This window comes from Heterodontus francisci, chromosome 19, assembly GCF_036365525.1.
Source record: "Heterodontus francisci isolate sHetFra1 chromosome 19, sHetFra1.hap1, whole genome shotgun sequence".
In the NCBI taxonomy this organism is placed as follows: domain Eukaryota; kingdom Metazoa; phylum Chordata; class Chondrichthyes; order Heterodontiformes; family Heterodontidae; genus Heterodontus; species Heterodontus francisci.
In genome coordinates this window covers 83,438,181-83,456,531 of record NC_090389.1, presented here as the reverse complement: position 1 = coordinate 83,456,531, position 18,351 = coordinate 83,438,181, and the positions used below count along the sequence as shown (strand labels likewise).

The 18,351-nt window shown below is 45.7% G+C and overlaps 1 protein-coding gene across 1 annotated transcript in view; it reads right to left on the bottom strand.

Moving 5' to 3' along the window:
• Positions 1–17,019, bottom strand: part of LOC137380421 (collagen alpha-1(VII) chain-like) — a 177,709-nt gene extending 160,690 nt beyond the window's left edge. Inside the window, exon 1 of the mRNA XM_068052349.1 lies at positions 16,765–17,019. The gene's annotated coding sequence lies outside the window, so the exon portion shown is untranslated. The remainder of the gene's footprint in view (positions 1–16,764) is intronic.
• Between the last annotated feature and the right edge of the window lie 1,332 nt (positions 17,020–18,351).

Here is an 18,351-nt window from a genome sequence, read left to right as displayed (position 1 = left end):
ATTTAGCACTCTTCCTTTAGGACCACTCTCGTCTTTGTCCATGAGTATTTTAAAGCTTACGGAATTGTGATCACTATTCCCAAAGTAGTCCCCTACTGAAACTTCAAACACCTGGCCGGGTTCATTCCCCAACACCAGGTCCAGTATGGCCCCTTCCCGAGTGGACTATTTACATACTTCTCTAGAAAACCCTCCTGGATGCTCCTTACAAATTCTGCTCCATCTAGACCTCTAACACTAAGTGAATCCCAGTCAATGTTGGGAAAATTAAAATCTCCTAGAATGACCTGATTGTTATCTGTTGGGAAGGAAGATTGAGGAAATATTTAAAGGCTGTATTTGATTTTTTTTTTCCTTGGGGAGATTAGGAAAGGAAATGAGCCTTCAGCTGCTGAAACCCCTAAGCTCTGGAATTCCCTCCCTAAACCTCTCTACCTCTACCTCTACCTCTTCCTCTTATTTAAGACCTAACTTTTTGCACAAGGTGATATTTCATGTGGTTTGCTGTCAGTTTTATCTGATAACACTCCTGTGAAATGCCTTGTGTTGTTTTACTCTGTTAAAGGGCACTACATAAATGCAAGTGGTTGTTGAAATCAGCATTTTTTATTCATTTCCAATATGTTGCATCACTGGTGAGGCCAGCATTTATTGCCCATCCCTAATTGCCCTTGAGAAAGTGGTGGTGAGCCGTCTTCTTAAAAACAACTGAGTGGCGTGCTAGGCCATTTCAGAAGAAAGTTAAGAGTTAACCACATCGCTGTGGGACTGGAGTCACATGTAGGCCAGACTGGGTAAGGACGGCAGATTTCCTTCACTGAAGGGCATTAGTGAACCAGATGGGTTTTTACGACAATCCAGTCAGTTCATGGTCACCATGAACTAGCTTTTCATTACAGATTTGTTTAATTAATTGAATCTAAATTCCCCAGCAGCCAGGGTGGAAACTGAACTCATCTCTCCAGGCCATTAGTGTGAGCCTCTGGATTACTAGTGCACTACCATAACCCTTATGTTTACTGTCCCACCACATTCTCCATTGCAGGGAATTGAGAGATGTTGCAGGAGGGAATAATCAGAGGTAGCATCTGGATGGCATGAGCTTAATGGGCCAAATGGCCTTGACTTGCTCTGGATTTTCCTATGTTCTTAAAATTAGTATCAGGAGGTAGAATAAAAGGTGGGAAAAGGAAGACATGTGTTTAGATGTTATTAAACACTATGTTTTTATTCGTAACTTTAGCAATGTAAGGCTAATATTCCAGCAACAATGCTATTCCTGACATTTGAGTAATGTCATCAGTGTAAGAAAGACTTGTGTTATAGGAACATAGGAACAGGAGTAGGCCATTAATCCCCTCGATCCTGTTCCACCATTAAGTGGGATCATGGGTGATCTGCGACCTAGCTCCATAGACCAGCCTATGTCCCATATCCCTTAATATCTTAGGCTAAGAAAAACCTACCAATCTCAGATTTAAAATTTACAACTGATCTAGCATCAACTGCGACTTGCGGAAGAGAATTCCAGACTTCTAGGACCCTTTCTGTGTAGCAGTGTTTCCTAATTTCATTCCTGCAAGTTTTGGCTCTATATTTTTTGACTATGCCCCTCCAGTCCCAGATTCTCCAACAAGTGGAAATATTTTCTCTCTATCTACCCTATAAGTTCCAATTAATATACTGTGTTCATATAAGACTTTCTCATGTTTCCCAGAGACATGGCAGCCCATTTTGGACACTGCAAGAGCCCACAAAAAGCAAAGAGATGAATGGCAAGAACAGAAGCGAAATACAGCGGATATTGGAAATCTGAAATAAAAATAGAAAAAGCTATAAAACACTCAGCAAGTCTGGCAACAACTGTGGAGAGAGAAACAGTTGACTTTTCAAGTCAATGATCTTTCGTCAGAATTGAACAAAGTTCGAGATTTTACAGTTTATAAGCAATTACAGAAGCAAGGGAAAGGGGGGGACGGGGGCAGAGAGATTAAATGATAAATGAATGATGGTAAAAGGTAAAAAGGAGATTGTAATGGGACAAGTGAAGAAACAAAAGATGGGCCCAGAGGAAGTGCAAATGGCAACAGCAGAACCTAATTCATCTGTTATCAGTGGTGTTGGTTGGAAAAGGAACTGGACAGCACGAGAACTCTCTGCTCTTTTTCAAATGGGATATTTCACATTCACCTGATATGCCAGAATGAGCAGTCGTGACCTCAGTTTAACACCTCAATTTGTTTGCAAAAGCTCATCAAGAGTAGGTCTTCTTCAATTGAGAAGCATTTTGCACAAAAGCTCTTTGCTTTCAAGGGTCAATTGAGTCTGAAGGGGTATTAGAAGGAGGTGATGAATGGTTTTGTACCAAACACCTAATTTATAAAATGTTTTCACACTCCAGAGAGAGGTTCTGGGTTGGTCGACCTTCGTTTGCCTCCTTAAGTGTGTCTATGATTTGTTTGGTTTTGAAAGACACATTTTTGATTTATTTTATTTTATTTTAGAGATACAGCACGGAAACAGGCCCTTTGGCCCACCGAGTCTGTGCCGACCAACAACCACCCATTTATACTAAAAAAAAACATTTACAATGGCCAATTTACCTATCAACCTGCAAGTCTGGCTGTGGGAGCAAACCAGAGCACCCGGCGAAAACCCACACGGTCACAGGGAGAACTTGCAAACTCCGCACAGGCAGTACCCAGAATCGAACCCAGGTCCCTGGAGCTGTGAGGCGGCAGTGCTAACCATTGCGCCACTGTGCCACCCTGTTATGAATCTGCTGCCCATGTCTTAACTTGCACCAAATCCCATCACGCCCTGTGCTCGTTGACCTACATTGGCTCCCAGTCTGGCAATGCCTCAATTTTAAAATTCTCATCCTTGTTTTCAAATCCCTCCATTGCCTCGCCCCTCCCTATCTCTGTAACTGCCTCCAGCTCCATAACCTCAGATATGTGCGCTCTTCTAACTCTGGCCTCTTGCACATCCCCAATTTTAATTGCTCCACCATTGGTAGTTGTGCCTTCAGCTGCCTGGGCCCTAAGCTCTGGAATTCCCTCCCTAAACCTCTCCGCCTCTGTAGCCATCTCCCCCTTTAAGACACTCCTTAAAGCCAACCTCTTTAGCTAAGTTCGATTAGGCACGCTACAGCCTGCCAGACTGAACATTGAGTTCAATAATTTCAGAGCATGACGGACCCCCATTTTTATTTTTAGTTATTTTTCTTTTTTATTTGTTAATTTTGTTTTCATTTGCTTAGTTTGTTTCTACTGTGCCTACCCACTGTTTTTGTTTTTTTTCATGTTTGTGCTTGGAGCCAGGGTTGTTCATTTTACAATCTATTCACACCCTCTCTGTCCTAATGCTTTGTCTTTCAGCACAACATTAACATACCGTTTGCCTTTGTTCCATGACCTTCTGGTCAGTTATTCTCTGTGACTCTGTCCTATCTACAGCTTCTCATTTTGTTATCTCTTGCCCCACCCCCGCCTCACTTGCTTATAACCTTTGACATTTCTAATATTTGCTAGTTCCGAAGAAGGGTCACTGACCCGAAGCGTCAACTCTGCTTCTCTCTCCACAGATGCTGCCAGACCTGCTGAGTATTTCCAGCATTTCTTATTTTTATTTCAGATTTCCAGCATCTGCAGTATTTTGCTTTTATCTTTGGCTAAGTTTCTGGTTATCTGTCCTAATATCTCTTTAAATGGCTCAATCTCAAATATTGTTTCATAATCGCTCCTGTGAAGTGCCTTGGGACATTCTACTATGTTAAACATAGAAAACCTACAACACAGAAGGAGGCCATTCGGCCCATTATGTCTCTGCCAGCTGAAAACAGCTATCCAATTAAAGGCTCTATATAAATGCAAGTTGTTGTTTATGTTATTTTGATGAAGCTGGGGTTGTTGAGTCAGCTCCTTCCTTACTTTGTACCTGTTATGTCGATACATACCCACTACAGTCCCATATGGTGCTGAGCTAAACTGAATAAGAAAGACCTGCTGTCAACACCTGGACTGTTGTGTGTGAGTTGATGTCAGCCACCTTGGAACTTTGTGGTCAACGTGGCCACAGTACATCAGCAGAATGAAGAAGTATCGACCAGGGATCCTGCCCTTGTGCAAAAAAAAGGTCTATCTACTGACTGGAGATGATGGAGATGGGCTGTCATGGGATTATGTATCTCCCTCTCCAACCCGCAAATAATGATTGAATAACTTGCCAACGCTCACCATCCAGGCTCACTCACGAAGGAGGTGAGCAACAAGCTGGTTAACTGAAAGCTCCTGTGGAAGTGTAGCCCAAGAATAGAGCATTCGAAGGAGAAAGGGAGAGTGTTGAGGAGGAAAACAAGATCACAATATCACAAGGGAAATGAAACATTTTAATGATAGAGTCATAATTCACGATTTTCTTTTTAAACAAAAACACCTCTGACAAGTTTGTAATCTGTCCAACCCCAAGGAATGCTGAGTGCAGCTGCTTTCAATTAACTGATAATTTATTCAACAGATTACTTTCCATTTTCCATCTACAGTGAGTTATCACCTTGTCAAAGTGGAGCGCAAATTGCCCCCAGACTGTTACATGAACCTGTTACAGAAAGACCTCCCATTTTGTAACATCTTACTACATTGGACAGATAAAGGAAATTGGTTCAACAAATCCTCCTATTCTGATTTCAAGTCAGCCAATTTCACTCACCAAGCTCCAAGCTAAATCCTTTTTGTTTGGAATCCCTGCTGCATGCTTGCTTGGAGTACAAGAATCCTGCGTTGCTGACTGTGTTGCAGGACTGGCACAGCTGGTGAGCTGTTGCTCGCGTGCACTGCCGCTGTGGGGAGGCAGTGGCACAGTGGTAATGTCACTAGACTAGTAACCCAGAGCCCCAGGCTAATACTCTGGGGACATGGGTTCAAATCCCACCACAGCAGATTTGAATTTAATTCATAAATCTGGAATTAATAGCTAGTCTAGTGGTGGCCATGAAACCATTGTCGATTGTTGTAAAACCCATCTGGTTCGCTAATACCATTTAGGGAAGGAAATCTGCCTTCCTTACCTGATCTGGCCTATGGTTACAACAGGATATAGATCAACTTGGAAAGTGGACAAGGGAGTGGCAATTGGAATTTAACACAGACAAGTGTGAAGTGATGCATTTTGGGAAGTTAAACCAGGACAGGACATCTACAGTGAATGGCAGGGCCCTGGGGAGTGTTGTTGAGCAGAGAGATCTTGGGGTGCAAGTACATAGTTCCCTGAAAGTGGCAACACAGGTAGACAGGGTGGTGAAGAAGGCGTATGGCATGCTTGCCTTCATTGGCCGAGGCATTGAGTATAAGAGTTGGGACGTCATGTTACAGTTGTACATGACGTTGGTTAGGCTGCATTTGGAGTATTGCGTGCAGTTCTGGTTGCCGCACTACAGAAACGATGTGATTAAGCTAGAGAGGGTGCAGAAAAGCTTCGCAAGGATGTTGCCTGATTTGGAGGGTTTGAGTTATAAAGAGAGATTGGACGGGCTGGGTCTGTTTTCCCTGGAGCGAAGAAGGCTGAGAGGGGACATGATAGAGGTATATAAAATTATGAGAGGCATAGATATGGTAGATAGTCAGAGTGTGTTTCCCATGGTAGGGGTGACTAAAACTAGAAGGCATAGATTTAAGGTGAGAGGGAGGAGGTTTAAAGGGGATCAAAGGGGTAAATTTTTCACACAAAGAATAGTGGGTATCTGGAATGAGCTGCCTGAGGAGGTGGTGGAGGCAGGAACAGTAGCGACATTTAAGAGGCATCTGGACAGGTATTTGAATGAGCAAGGCAGAGAGGGATATGGAATTAATGCAGGCAGATGGGATTAGTATAGATAGGCATTATGGTCGGCATGAACGTGGTGGGCCGAAGGGTCTGTTTCTATGCTGTACGACTCTATGACTCTACGTGTGACTCCAGACTCACAGTAATGTGATTGACTCTTAAATGCCCTCTGAAATGGCCTAGCAAGCCACTCAGTTGTATCAAACCGCTATAAAGTCTAAGAGAAGGAATGAAACTGGACGGACCACCTGGAAATGACAACGGCAAACCCAGCCCTGTCGACCCTGCAAAGTCCTCTTTACTAACATCTGGGGGCTTCTGCCAACATTGCGAGAGCTGTCCCTCAGACTCGTGAAGCAACAGCCTGACATGGTCAAACTCACAGAATCATTCCTTACAGACAATGTCCCAGACACCACCATCACCATCCCTGGGTATGTCCTACCCCACCGGCAAGACAGACCCAGCAGAGGTGGCGGCACAGTTGTATACAGTTTGGAGGCAGTTTCCCTGGGAGTCCTCAACATTGGAGAAAAACAAAGGTGACCGCGGTGACTGCAACAACTACCGTGGAATCTCCCTGCTCAGCATAGTGGGGAGAGTCGCTCGAAACAGGCTCCAGAAGCTGGCCGAGCGCGTCTACCATGAGGCACAGTGTGGCTTTCGTGCAGAGAGATCGACCATTGACATGCTGTTCTCCCTCCGTCAGATACAGGAGAAATGCCGTGAACAACAGATGCCCCTCTACATTGCTTTCATTGATCTCACCAAAGCCTTTGACCTCGTCTGCAGACGTGGTCTCTTCAGACTACTAGAAAAGATTGGATGCCCACCAAAGCTACTAAGTATCATCACCTCATTCCATGACAATATGAAAGGCACAATTCAACATGGTGGCTCCTCATCAGAGCCCTTTCCTATCCTGAGTGGCGTGAAACAGGGCTGTGTTCTCGCACCCACACTTCTTTGGGATTTTCTTCTCCCTGCTGCTTTCACATGCGTTCAAGTCCTCTGAAGAAGGAATTTTCCTCCACACAAGATCAGGGGGCAGGTTGTTCAACCTTGCCCGTCTAAGAGCGAAGTCCAAAGTACGGAAAGTCCTCATCAGGGAACTCCTCTTTGCTGACGATGCTGCTTTAACATCTCACACTGAAGAGTACCTGCAGAGTCTCATCGACAGGTTTGCGGCTGCCTGCAATGAATTTGGCCGAACCATCAGCCTCAAGAAAACAAACATCATGGGGCAGGACGTCAAAAATGCTCCATCCATCAATATTGGCGACCACGCTCTGGAAGTGGTTCAAGAGTTCACCTACCTAGGCTCAACTATCACCAGTAACCTGTCTCTAGATGCAGAAATCAACAAGCACATGGGAAAGGCTTCCACTGCTATGTCCAGACTGGCCAAGAGAGTGTGGGAAAATGGCGCACTGACACGTAACACAAAAGTCCGAGTGTATCAGGCCTGTGTCCTCAGTACCTTGCTCTATGGCAGCGAGGCCTGGACAATGTATGTCAGCCAAGAGCGACGTCTCAATTCATTCCATCTTCGCTGCCTCCGGAGAATACTTGGCATCAGGTGGCAGGACCGTATCTCCAACACAGAAGTCCTCGAGGCGGCCAACATCCCCAGCTTATACACACTACTGAGTCAGCGGCGCTTGAGATGGCTTGGCCATGTGAGCCGCATGGAAGATGGCAGGATCCCCAAAGACACATTGTACAGCGAGCTCGCCACTGGTATCAGACCCACTGGCCGTCCATGTCTCCGCTTTAAAGACGTCTGCAAACGCGACATGAAATCCTGTGACATTGATCACAAGTCGTGGGAGTCAGTTGCCAGTGTTCGCCAGAGCTGGCGGGCAGCCATAAAGACGGGGCTAAAGTGTGGCGAGTTGAAGAGACTTAGTAGTTGGCAGGAAAAAAGACAGAGGCGCAAGGGGAGAGCCAACTGTGTAACAGCCCCGACAAACAAATTTCTCTGCAGCACCTGTGGAAGAGCCTGTCACTCTAGAATTGGCCTTTACAGCCACTCCAGGCGCTGCTTCACAAACCACTGACCACCTCCAGGTGCTTACCCATTGTCTCTCGAGATAAGGAGGCCAAAGAAGAAGAGATCACCATCCACTGTGCCATTGGTAGAGAAAATTAGGTTACTTTTTAATCCACAGTAACAGAACACAGCTACCTGCCATCACCAGATGTATTTATACTGAAGCCAGTGCAAGGACAACCTACACCAATACTGGCCCACACCATTGGTATCACACTAAGTTGTAACGCAAAACATCAGCAAAGGTGCATAACAAAGCCATCATACAACCAAGAATCAGAAAAGGCCAATCAACCATCCAGATCATTCCCCTTGGAATTCCCACATGAAACCTCTCATCCAGATCATTCCCCTTGGAATTCCCACACTGAACCTCTCCATTTCTCTCTCCACCATGCTTAAAACCCACCTCGATGGCCATGCTTTTAGTCTGCTAATGTCTTCTTCTTTGGCTCGAAGTTCATTATTGTCTGATTACACCTCTGTGAAGCACCTTAGGGCATTTTTCCTGTTGAAGTCGCTATGAAAATATAAATGAATGTTGCTGTTTGAAGTCTATGATCCAGGTAAAGTGGTCAATCTCCATTTCACCTCAATTCTAAACTGTTCACTTCCCAGTACCTCAAAATCATGAAATTCCAGACACACGGCAGCTATCTTTTCAAATTTCTGTCTCAAATATTAAAAAAATCTTTTTTCTTTTTTCAAATATTGAAAAGATGAATAATGTTTTCCAGCCACATGAATGGAACTGACAAACTGTTCAAACTTGCCTTTTCCCATTGCAGTCAAGTGATGCATGTTATCTGTGGAAATGTTATGAATTTGAATAAACACAAGTCCTGGAGGTGTCAGATTAGCTACTTCTCTAGTTTCTGAGTTAGAAATATAGGAATTCAAACTAACGAAGAAGAATTTGTATTGCAGAGCACCTTCAAGGACCTCAGGTCATTTCACAGCCAATTACTTCTGAAGTGTAGTCACTGAGACAAGGTTGACAACTATACATAATCTTTGATGACACTTCAGTGTAGTGTTGATGTAATACTGCCGTGTTGTCCAAGTCGTCCGAGCCTTTCTTCCCTCGTCTAACATTCTCTTGGCCAAAAAACACAAACAACACATGCCAGCAATTACCCCTCTGCCAACACACACCCCGCAGCCCTTTGGCTGACACGCAACCCCTCCGCTGACACACCCCCTCCGCCAACACACAGCCCCTCTGCCACAACACACCCTGCAGCCCTTCCGCTGACACACAGCACCTCTGCCAACACATACCCCGCAGCCCTTCCACTGACACGCAGCCCTCCTCATCGGCCATCCTCATCCCTAAGTCAGCAAAAACAGAGAACTGGTAATTCACCTTATTTTCTGTTTGTGAGTCATTGTTGGACACAAATTAGTTGCTACATCTAGCTCATAACAGCAGTGACTGCACTTCGAAAGCAATTCATAGGCTGAGAATCATTTGAGACATCCTTTGATGTGATAATGCACTATATCAATGTCAATTCTATTTTTTAAATACACCACATTCACTCCACATTTCTAAATTTAATCTTGCAGATGGTTGGACTTTATATCTGCTGAATTATCTATTCTACACATCTTCGGTCCAGAACGTACTGACTTGTGCTGGGAGTGGGGGAAAAGTCCATCAAGTGTTGACAACCATTCTGTAAATTGTCAAAAGTCTCTGACCTTCAGGTGTCGGGCTGGACAGTGAATATCTGCAAGCTTCTGGACTATGCGGCCTCATATTCAACTCATAAGAACTTAAGAAATAGGACCTGCAGTAGGCCATTTGGCCCTTCTACCTCAATTCCACCTTCCAGCATTATCCCTATATCCTGTAATTCCTTTAGTGTCCAAAATTCTATCGATCTCTGCCTTGACTATGTTCAATATTATGTGAACATGCACGGTCTAACATTGGTCAATGGACAGTGATCAGAAGCAGGAACCTTGACTGTTCTTTCCACCACCACCACCCCCCAACCCAGTGAACTTTAGTCAATCACTGCGCTCCTACTGCCACCTGCTTGAGATCAGCTGACTCACCTCACATTGCAAAGCAGAGCCTGCTAACGTCCTGGGCTGTATAGCTCCAATCCATATCACAAGATGCATTTACCCATTAACCCACCTGGGTACTTAATGCTTCACTACGTATCAAGACTGAGTTGACAACAGCACAACTCATACAGCGCCTTTATGCGCTGGGGCAGGAAGGGAATCCCAGAGTTGCAGGTGGCTCTTTCACTCATGGCAGAAGAATGGGTGGGGTGGGGCGTGGGCGGGGGTGGGGGAGCGTTGGGAGACAGCCAGGATACGGAATAGACCACAGCTGAAAGAGCAGAGGGTGCAAGTTGCCATAGGCTGGAGAAAATCCTTGATCAAATTTCAAATGTGTTGGAATTTTTTGTTTGACAGGGTTTATTCCCATTGCAAATTGAAAGGAGCAAAACTGTTTTTGTTTCAACATGTTGACATAAGAGGATAAACTATTAACGAGAAGCATGGAGCGTACACAGGAGTGATAGTATTACCAGAATCAGTCAGGATGCGCATAGCATCTGTACTGAGCAGTTTTGGCTGCGCAGCCAACAGGGAGACCAACAGTTTCCTGTTTTAACTCCCAAAAGGCCCATCTCCACACATCAGCAAAAAAGTACCTTGCTCAGTTAGTTAAGCAACAAAAGAGGATCTTCCCCCATTTACTTCCCTCCACAATTGGAAGCTTTTTAAAAAATTCATTCACAGGATGTGGGCATCACTGGTAAGGTCAGCATTTATTGCCCATTCCTAATTGCCTTTGAGAAGGTGGTGGTGAGCCACTGCCCTGAATACAACTGAGTGGTTTGCTGGGCTGTTTCAGAGGGCAGTTAAGAGTCAACCGCATTGCTGTGGGTCTGGAGTCACATGTAGGCCAGACCAGGTTAAGATGGCAGATTTCCTTCCCTAAAAGGACAATAGTGAACCAGATTTTTACGACAATCTAGTAGTTTCATGGTCACTCTTACTGATCACTAGCTTTATAATTCCAGATTTGATTTAATTAATTGAATTTAAATTCCCCAACTGCTGTGGTGGGATTTAAACTCACATCTCCAACGCCCTGAGTCTAGATTGCTGGATTACAAATCCAGTAGCAGAATTATTGTGCCCTAAATCCTGGAATTCCTTCCCTACATCTCTTTCTCCTCCTTTAAGATGCTCCTTAAAACCTACTTCTTTGACCAAGCTTTTCGCCATCTATCCTAATATCTGCTTCTGTGGCTCGGGGTCAAATTTGTTTCATAATGATCTAGTGAAGCACTTTATTACAGTACAAGCGCTATACAAATACAAGTTGTTGTTATTATTGCTACGGATTCAATATGGTGGGACAGCAGTGTAGTTTTAACACTGGATATTGCAGTGCCGAAGCTACCATACAAACCACTGCCTAGGACACTACTGCCATCCAGCTTTGATATTTTAACCTCACTTTCCAATGCCAGATTACTAATTCAACAAAAGAGTATTAACTACCCAATGCTTTGTTAGAAGTACTTTCAACTGGCCCAACTTCACACAGATTGTGAAACATGTTGGAGCTCATGTCCGTTGAACTTTGCAAAAGAGGATGAACTTGAAAGGGGATACGATGTCAAACGTCAGAATTCTTCGTATCATTTTTTAACGTACAGAATTTTGCGAAGGGTCATTTGGTGAAGCCAGATTAATCGCTCCTGGCCCTGCAAGCATCCTCCCTTTGCCCAATAGAGCCTCCAACCCCCAGCCCCATTTCCCAGTCTCCCTCCCTCCCCAACCCCCATCTCCCTCTCTCCCCAACCCCCATTCCTCAGTCTCCCTCTCTTCCCATGCTCCTAGTCTCCCTCTTGCCCCCGACACGCCATACCTGGACCTCCATTCCACAGTCTCTCTTTCTCTCCACAACCCTCCATTCCTTGATGCCCTAGTCCCATATCATAGAGTCATTTAAATCATTTACGGCACAGAAGGAGACCATTTGGCCCATCGACTCCATACTGGCTCTCCATGGAGCTATCCTGTCAGTCCCACTCCCCTGCTCGATCCTCATTGCCCTGCAAGTCTACTTCTTTCAAGTGGCCATCCAACTTCCTCTTGAAGTCATTGATCGTCTCCGCTTCCACCACCCTTGTGGGCAGTGAGTTCCAGGTCATTACCACCTGCTGCGTAAAAAAGTTCTTCCTCATATTCCCCCTGCATCTTTTGCCAAAAATTTCCAATCTGTGTCCCCTAGTCCTTGTATCATTAGTTAATGGGAACAGTTTCTCTTTAGTTAACTTTTCTAAGCCTGTCATAATCTTGTACATTTCTATTAAATCTCCCCTCAATCTCCTTTGTTCTAAGGAGATCAAACCCAGCTTTTCCAAAATAACCTTGCAACTAAAGATTGCGTTTGCTGTCAATGCAACCACTAGATGGCGCTATACTGGCACATGCGCAAATACAGCCTCATGTACTGAAACATCACTGTCTAGGATGTTTTTGGCAGCTGCAGGTAGTAAAGAAAGCACTGCTCAATTTATCACAAAAAAATGAAACCCAAATCCCCAGTGGCTGTGAACGCCACCTCCATCATACCCGCAACAGTACCCGCACCCTCCTGCCATCGCGCTTCTCTTCGCCACTGCCTCCCACGCCCGTCTGCTCACCGCTCACTCCCTACCTCACCACTTCTCCCCGCCTCGGCCACTCGCCACTTCTCCCCAACTCACTTCGCCGCTTCCTCCCCTCTGCTCTACTCCCCACTCCCTCCCGTTCACAGTCTCCATCCCTTCCCTGCCTACCTTGTCACTCTCTCTCTCTCCCCCGCATCCTCTATGCAGGGAAGAGAGGCGGTGATCATGGGAGGGAGCTGGGACCAGAAGGAGAAGGAAGCGGAAGAGACAGAGCAGAGGGGGGGAGAAGTGGCCGACATGTGGGGAGGGGGTGAAACAAGCAGCGAGTGGCGAAGCGGGGAGCAAGTGGCCGACAGGTGGGGGTGGGGGGTGAAAGGGGGAGCGAGTGACCGAGGCGGGTGAAGTGGCAAGGCGGGGAGCAAGCGGGGAGCAGACATTGCAGTCCGTGATGATGTTTTCCTACACATGTGTAAATTAATCCTGGCAAGCCGGGTGCTGACATAGGCTGCGCATGCGCAGCACCACACTGACGGTAAGAGTCCATTCTGCGCATGTGCGAAGCTGGGAGCGCTCTGATGACGTCGGCATCGGGCTGTGTTGTCAGGAGTCACTTTGGTAACTAAAATCCTCCATTCCTGGAACCATTCTGGTAAACCTCCTCTGCACCCTCTCAAGGACCCTCCTCACATCCTTCCTAAAGTGTGGTGACCAGAATTGGGCGCAATACTCCAGTTGTGACCTAACCAGAGCTTTATAAAGGTACAGCATAACTTCCATGCTTTTGTACTCAATGCCTCTATCTATGAAGCCCAAGATCCCATAAGCTTTACGAACCACTCTCTCAATATGTCCTGCCACCATCAAAGATCACTGCACATGCACCCCCAGGTCCCTCTGTTCTTGCACACTCTTGAGAACTGTGCCATTAAGTCTATCTTGCCTCTCCCTATTCCTTCTGCCAAAATGCATCACCTTACATTTGTCAGTATTAAATTCCATCTGCCACCTGTCTCATCTCTCCTACCTCCAGTCCAGTGTCATTCTCTTCTTCTGCCAACCGCAATCCCCTGACCTTCGCGGTGTTGCTTCTTCCCCAGAGCCCAAACCTGTGCTCCCAACTCCCTGTTCACCCTCCCCTAACCCAGCCCTGCACCTCTACCCCACTCCTTCTCTCTTTCCTCCACTCCCCTCCTCTTCCAGACTCCCAGCTGTTTATTGCCCCCAGCCAGTGCTATTTCCAGTGGCCCCTGAGCCCGATATGGCTGCCTGCCATGGTGGAGGTTGTCGGGGGAGGGGGAATGATGTTACCTAGCTGGAGGCTTCTCTGCGATGGCAACCGGTGATGTCACAGAGTTGGGTTGGGGGAGGCGGTTTGGCATTGCCACAGGAAATGTAAAGCGCATAGTTCTCCCGGATTGCCACCAGGAGTGCCCAGGCATTTTATGTCAAATTCCAGGAGACTTCCATGAAATCCAGGAGGGTTTACAACCCTTCATCCCATCCTCTCCCTCTGACGTGCAAGAAAGTTCAAATTCTGGTCTTTATCTAAAAATCCCCACCCTATCTCTGTGATCTCCTGCATCCTCTCACAGTGCTTCATTGCTCTGACTCCAGTATTTTGTATATTCCTCCCGCTTCCCATCCCAACCTTTGTACAAGAACCCTCGGCAAGTTGGCTCCTACTCACTGGATTTCCTTCCCTAAATGCCCCTGCCTCTTCGCCTTCAAAAACTTTCTCAAAACGCATCTCTCTAACAAAGATATTCCTCAAACCTCCAATCTCTTCCTTGTGTCTTAGCCTCCCCCCTCCCCCATCACCCCACCACCCCATTATGTTCCTCCTTAAAATCCATCTCTGCGCCCAAGTTTATGATCTCTAGATCTTCGGGGCTGGTTTCACGTTCAGGAGGCACAGCGGGAGGTTGGCACTGGACATGGGACCACTGTATTCCACATGTGTAACCACCGTGAGGCCCCGGGGCTCACCTGCATCCAGCCAGCCAGAGCGGCATTCCCCAGACCGGCACTCCGAGGCAGCTTTCCAGGTAAGGTGGGTGCAGGTGGGGCAAGGTGGCCAATGAAATGGAAATTAAACTTGTGAAGGGAACAAAAAAGAAAACCCTGGGCACCACATTTCCTCAGCGTCTCAACGGCTTGAAGCCTGGCAAGCTGGTGTCGAAGCAGTTGCAGAAAGTTAGCTGCCCCACCCTTTTGGGCATGGTTAATACTAGAGAGGAGGGCTGGGGTAAGGGAGGGGTGGGGTGAGCAATCCAAACTCAAGCCCAAACCAATAACAGGCAGTGTTAACCCGCACACCGCAAATAAAACGGAAATCGTCAGTCCCCAATCATTGGAAGAATTCCAAATTGGAACTGTCTGGTGCATGTTTTCCACTTGTACAATCGGTGCACACAAAGAAAGTGCAAATGTCACACTTTAGACTTAATATACACATCCCCATCACTAACATCATCCACGTTTATCATGAGTAGCTGCCTCACGAGTGAGCAAATGGCACTAACCACTTGCCATTACTATTAGAATCAATTACAAGAGCCCTGCTTATAACACATCAAGCAATTTCCGGCAGCTGTGATTCTGATCATGGTTATCACTGTCATTATTTTGGAGTACACGGCCAAGATGTGGGAGGTGGAAGTTTTGCTGTGAACTGTTCACTATTCCGCCCTTTATCACATTCTCTTTTGCACCATACATTTCACAGGATCAGAATTTGCACAGTTCAGGAAATATCTTACTAATATCTGCCATTTAGGACTCCAATCAGCCGACTAATCTAGGAAGGCACCTCATCCCCTGCCAGAAACATCGCAGGAGAGTGAGAACAGAAGGGATAATCAACCTGCTCCTTTTAAACTGCCACCACACCGCCCCCCACCCCCAACCTTCCCTGTCCCATTGTGGGTGGGTGGGGTTGTGGTAATAGTTAAAATTTCCCTCCCATAGACTTCACAGGTGTTCTGAATAGAGTCAGTTGCTGAGATGGGAGAGTTGAGGTAGTAGAGGGACCAGCATCTGTGGGTCAATATCCATCCGTGAACTTAGCTAATGTTCTGACACTACACAAGAAACTGACCTGAAATTAACATACTGAGGATGGGAGAAGGGTCTACACTCAAAGGGTCGTGAATCTTTGCAATTCTCTACCCCAAAGGGTTATGGATGCTCCATCGTTAAATACATTTAAGGCTGAGATAGACAGATTTTTGGTCTCTCAGGGAATGAAGGGGTATGGAGAGCAGGCAGGAAAGTGGAATTGAAGCCCAAGATCAGCCATGATCGTATTGAATAGCGGAGCAGGCTCGATGGGCCATATGGTCTACTCCTGCTCCTATTTCTTGTGTTCTTGTGTTACAATGATAATGACCTTTCATGACCTTGGGACATCCCAAAGCACCGTACAACCAATGAAGTATTTCTGAAGTGTAGTCAATGTTGTCCGAAACGCAGCAGCCAATTTGCGCACAGCAAGCTCCCACAAACAGCAACGTGATAAATGACCAGATCAGCTATTTTAGTGATGTTGGTTGCGGGATAAATATTGGGCCAGGAGACATGTGGGGAGGTGATGGGGGGGGTGGGGGGGGAGACTCCCCTGCTCTTCTTCCAACATACACATCAGAGCGCGCACAGGATTTCAGTTTAACGTCTCATGCAAATGACTGCACCTCCGACAGTGCAGCACTCCCTCAGTACTGCACTGGCAGTGAGTGTGCAGCATGTTTGAGCACAGATGGGGAGGGGAACTTGGTCTGGGGGAATCCCTGGCTCGGTGCTAACCTCTGGGCTGTTGTCTCTGGGTAGATCAGAGTCTTTGACCCATCCCCAACCCCGAGTGAGGATTTCTTTTTTGGAAAGCGACAAACTCTTTTGATTTTAACAATGATCTCGTTGTTTGCACGCATGCTTCAGGAGACAACTTATAGAAATTCTTGAGAGAAAAAAGTTAAGGAAATTGCTTAAACTTACAGAATAAAGTTGGAATCTGTGAGGGAAAAAAAATCCGAAGTGGCGTTAAATCTATTCGATTAAACTGATTTAAACTTTCGCGTTATAAGCCAATTCAAAGCAATTAATTTCAGATGCACTTCGCTCCATCCTGCTGCAGTTTCTGCAAAATGGGTGTAGACTGACATTAAAGAAAAATCCCATCGACTGCTCATTTTTGACCATAATGCAGAAAGCAATTTAATCAGAAATCTAAGGATTTACCTGTTTTGGTTAAAACATAACCTCCGGGGCTTTCTCCGAATTTGCAAAGCCCCCGTCCTCCAGCCTTACGGTCACTTACAGTCCTGGGCTCCCCAAAAAAAGTTTAGCTAGGCATATAAAAGTTCACTGAAGTCGCACTAAAATTCCGGGCTAGGCAGCGTCCGCTCCTGCTATACATCAGTCTGAGCTTTCTTCTGTTCTGTATCGCAAATCCCTTGATCTGCCCCTGGCGCAAACCTCAGCTCCACCCTTCACTCCAGGTTCGCTCTGAACTTATTTTTTGGGTGGGGGGGGGGGGGCGGTTAAAAAAATGTGATCAAGTCCTATATTTTCCGTCTCATCCCGCTTGGACAGGCAATAGCTTTTTTTGTGTTTGTTAAAGTCCTGCCTTAAAGGATGCAGCCAATCGTATTAACAGAATTGCATTACAGTCTTCTCCCTCTATGTTACAGGTGGGATTATATATGTGTATATACACACAGAATGTAGATTCTATCGCATATGCTCAAGGAACAGCCCCACCCAGTACTTAATTACAACTTTCTTTATCCTGGAAATCCTTTCAAATTCAGGAGCAATTATCAAATAGAATAGGCTATGCTTCCCTTTTTGAGACAAAGCATCGGATTCTGATTCCGTGATTTGTGATAAATGCTGCCTTTCTTTTTTCTAACATGAAAATCTTTCCACTTTATTAAAAAAAAAACCTTGGGAACATAGGAACGGGAAGAGGCCATTCAGCCCGTCGGGTCTGTTGCACCGCCATTCAATGAGATTATGACTATTCTGCAACCTAATTCCATGTTTCCACCTTTGAAAAAAATAGATTTATATTTGAGCATTGCTGAAAATAGAGACATTTTGTCAAAGCTTTTTTCATCTTGCACTCATCAGGACAATTCACAAGAATAACAATGTAAGGGAAACAACAAATTTATACTGTGTGGGAAGACAGTGCTGATCCGTTGGCGAGTGGACGCTGTTTTGTAAAGGTGTTGTCATGGAGAGTGCATCACTTTATGGTGACTGACAGTTAACTGCCAAGTTTTGTTTGAAATTTAAACCAGGGAGCTTGACTCTGATTGGTCAAGGCATTGCCCTGAGGAATGATCCAGCGAATGGCTGTCACTTATTTTGGTTAGCTGAAACAGGCTCGATGTGCGTACATGTTCTTTCTGTCTGCAAAGAACAGGGCCCTGTGTATTAATATATGTAGTTTCTGGTACACGAAAATGCACCACACTGTGAGCCCGACTGACAATCTTAAATTGGTTGCCAGCGTAATTCTCAGCACACTGAGGATTATTTAGCAAATGTTGTCCAATCACGGCATCATATCTAATGTTGGACACTGTGTTTTGAGATGTGCTTATATTTATTTGGCGTCTTTCACATACACCGGATATCCCAAAGCACTTCATAGCCAATGAAGTATTTTTGAAGTGGAGTCAGTGTTGTAACGCAGGAAACGTGACAGCCAATCTGCTCACAGCAAGCTCCCAAAAACAGCAATATGATAATGACCAGATAATCTGTTTGTGTGATGTTGATTGAGGGATAAATATTGACCAGGACACCAGGTGATAA